This window comes from Heterodontus francisci, chromosome 23 (genome assembly GCF_036365525.1).
Source record: "Heterodontus francisci isolate sHetFra1 chromosome 23, sHetFra1.hap1, whole genome shotgun sequence".
Classification (NCBI taxonomy): domain Eukaryota; kingdom Metazoa; phylum Chordata; class Chondrichthyes; order Heterodontiformes; family Heterodontidae; genus Heterodontus; species Heterodontus francisci.
In genome coordinates this window covers 33,692,328-33,696,011 of record NC_090393.1, presented here as the reverse complement: position 1 = coordinate 33,696,011, position 3,684 = coordinate 33,692,328, and the positions used below count along the sequence as shown (strand labels likewise).

General features: G+C 42.4%; 1 pseudogene; it reads right to left on the bottom strand.

Annotated features, from left to right (window-relative positions):
* Positions 1–718: 718 nt before the first annotated feature.
* On the bottom strand, positions 719–872 carry LOC137383069 (U1 spliceosomal RNA; annotated as a pseudogene).
* Positions 873–3,684: the final 2,812 nt, after the last annotated feature.

Below are 3,684 nucleotides of genomic sequence, written 5' to 3'. Positions count from 1 at the left end.
GTAAAATGTAAAAATGTAATTGGCATGACATATGTGAAATGGAAGGGTTGTGAGGCAACTCATGATTGTAATGAAGCAAACGGACCTCCTTTGCACTGTTTGTATTTTTTGACTTGGTGCTGTTTGAAACTGGTAATGTAATTTTCACAGATTTTTGTGAATAAAGTATATTTTGGAAAAAAAAAATTTAAATTGACAGTGCAGTCTGAAGATTGCACCTTCCCAGTCTACGGTCAGGTGTCAGTTTCACCCATCTAGTTTCCTATCACTTCGCACTGCTACTAATTTAATCAGTCCTTTAGCTGCTGTACAGAAACTAGATGGGTGAAACTGACATCTGACCGTAGACTGGGAAGTTGCAATCTTCAGGCTGCGCTGTCAATTTAAATGTGTAAAGACAAACCGCAGCGCGGAAGAAAGGTCTACGTCCTTGCAAGTGATTTGGAGCAGGCGGATAACTATCAAAGATGATTGCTAAGAGCATGTTGATACAGATCACAAAGAACTTGGCTGATGCAAAACCCTAGTATATGATCAGGTTATCAGATGAAATATAGCATTGGTGCATTAATGAGAGAAAATAAAGTCCTGAGACAGCAATTAGAAGATGACTGGAGAACCCTTCGGAAAGTAGTGAACCCAGCTGCTCAGGAGGCAGAACACACTAAATGCTAATTGATCCCCGAGACATTGAAGCAGCGACCTGGTTTTTTTTTCTCAGGGGACAGCGCGGACGCAGTCTCCCACTACCATAAATTTTGCAGTCGAGTATCCCGCATTTGGGGACGTCGCAGACGTCAACAAACTCTAAGTGCAATGAATAAGTTGCAACCTTAATGATCATTGTTAGCAGCGACCTGGTGCTGCAGTTTACCAGTCCAAGACCAGGTTCAATGTGTTCTTTGGAGAGCTAATAACTTTATTAGGAATAGATGGTCTAAACATTGTGCAGGTTTGTGGGAAGACCATACAGGGACTGACAGAATACCCTATTGCTTTTGGGAGCCATCTGTTTGATGTGTATGGAAGAACCCAGGCTATCATGCTGCCTACGCAGTCCCTAGGGTCCAACCACCTAACAGGCAGGCTAACCTTTCTTTAAGAAAATATTCTTAAGTCAGTTATTTGAGTGAAGGCATCACTGGGAGTGGTTGTGAACAAACATTGTACTTGGAGTGATATCTTGAGACTTAGTATTCAGGTATGAAGAGCGTGAGGGAACATATTGTTAAACCCATGCCTGTAGCTGTGGTGGAGGGACCACTGAAAGAAAAGAAAGATTGGGGACCAAATAGGGGATCAGAATCAATGGGCTGAATATTCCCAGGTGGGTCGTGATCCCGAAGCCGGTCTCAATTCTGGATAGGGAACCTGGAAGTGGCATGGTGGGATGTCAGACACTATCGTCCCAGATCAGCCAATTAAAAGAAGCTGCCTCCATGGTTGTTGTCCAATTAGGGACAATGGCTGGGTTCCAGTGTCAGGAGTCCATTCAGCATGGCCGGTGGGTAGAGCCCGCTGGCTGCTTTTGTAGTTTGGGCGCTGCTGAGGGGCCAGCAGCAGGAGTAGCAGTGGCTGTCTTTGCAGAAAGAGTGACACCAGCAGAGACATCAGTCTCCATGAAGTGGCTGCAATGGCTTGCCTTTTGCTCAAGGAGGCCTGAGCACTGGGATTTAATGCCGGCAGCTTGATAAAAGGCCTGACATGGGTCACGGCTCAGACCTCCTGCTGTGATGCTACCTCTAATCAATTTCCGGACACAGTAGGGGGCTCCATGCGCCATTCGAAAAAATACAATCCATTTCCACAATAGGGGCTAATTGTCCCATTAAGTGCTCTAATTGGCTATCCACTGCTGCTGGGTGGGTAGCCATCACTGCTGGGAGCCTGCCTCCAGGAAAAGCACATGGAGGTAGGAACATGTCGTAGAGTTGGCCTCACATCAGTTAATTGCATTTTCCTCATCCAACCCACGTCCAAAGCTATCTCTGAAGGGCTGGGAAAATTCAGCCCATTGTATGTTATAATGGTGGCTTAATAGCAGATAATGTTTGCAGACAATAGGGTGGCAGTGACCATCATTCATACTCCACATCCCGAATGTTAAGCTGAGGCCATAAGCAAGGCTTTGATGGACCTTCACAGTATGCTTATCAATTAGAATCTGCCCAAATATCTTTGCAAGGTGCTGAGTGTTAACCATACTGTAATTGCTATGCAGACTATTAGCAGGGCAGTATATTGGGAACAGACGTTTTAGAGCAATACAGTGTTATTCATTACTCCATACTTAGATACACCGAACAGCCTTTACTAATTATCATACTGATCCAGGCTCATTGCTGATTGTTTATGTCCCCCTTAGTTTGGTTGAAGAATTCTTCTATTTGTTTTGCAGTGATGCCATTGATGGTGACTATTTTGCAGAAACCAAAGCAGTTAAAATTCAAAAGGTTGCATGGTGGCCTGAACTTAAAAATGACGTCTTTCAGTGAGTTACATGCTTAGTCTGCTAACAGCACAATCCCGCTTTGCAGACCAACTGACTATTCTTAAGCAGCGCTCCTCCTCCCAGAAGGGGCAAGGACTCATTTGCTTACAAGTCGATTTTATTATTTTATTTGCACCAAGTGTCATTGGGGTATCTGCATTGCCTCGTTATTATTGGCAAAGTCTCAAAATGGATGGAAGCTTTCCGTTGTAAGGCTAACACAGCTGTAGTTGCAGCTAGATTGTTACTGAATGAGGTGATCTGCTGGTGAGGTGTACCAATACAAGTAGACAGTGATCATCACATTATACAGACAATACTTTTACTGAATAATAAATGCTCATGAAAATAGAAGACATTGCATATTTCCCACATCGTCCCCACCTCCATAGATGATAAGATTTTGAAAACTATGTTAAGGAAGTTTTGTGCTGATTGCCCAACTCAAATGGGAATGATGGCAATCAGATCAACACCATATGCCACCACAGATAGTTCACCATATCAGAAAATGATGGGATGATTGATACGTACCCCAGGCCACCTTTTGGTGCTCATAATGATTTCTTTACTGCTAGGCAGTTGGAAACAAATGGCTGAACCAAATATTGGACTATGTAACTGAATCTAATACAGTTGTAGCATAGAATACTGGAAAATCTAAGAATCAGATCAATAAGTTTTTTTAACAAGAAGATGTAGTCCTCCAGGTATAAAGTAGCAGACATAGTTATGATTTTGAATTATGGCTATCCCAGTGATATATTTCGTACAGTACACAGCAAGGGGAAAGGTCACAAGATGGTACCACATTAATCAGCTTAAGTCAGTATCCGTCAGAGATGAAAATGGTAATTCATTTGTTACATTTGATTGTTAGGTGACATCAAAGAGAGAAAATGATCAGAATACATGCCATTGTGGTGTCAATATCCAGACCAGTAAGTTTAAGGGCAGACCAGAGTTGTGACCTTACAGTGGAAGGAAATAATGAAATAACCAGCCTGGTACTTTCATCATTCTATAATTCTGGTGTACACACACTTTGTCTGAATGTGGCAATAACCACCCACTTGTCGAAATAAGGAAAAAGGATGATCAAGTGTATCTGTTCAGGTGATAACAAGACCACAATTTTCATTAAATTAAAAATGAAGAAACATCACCTGGAGGATGTATAGGAACTAAAAGGT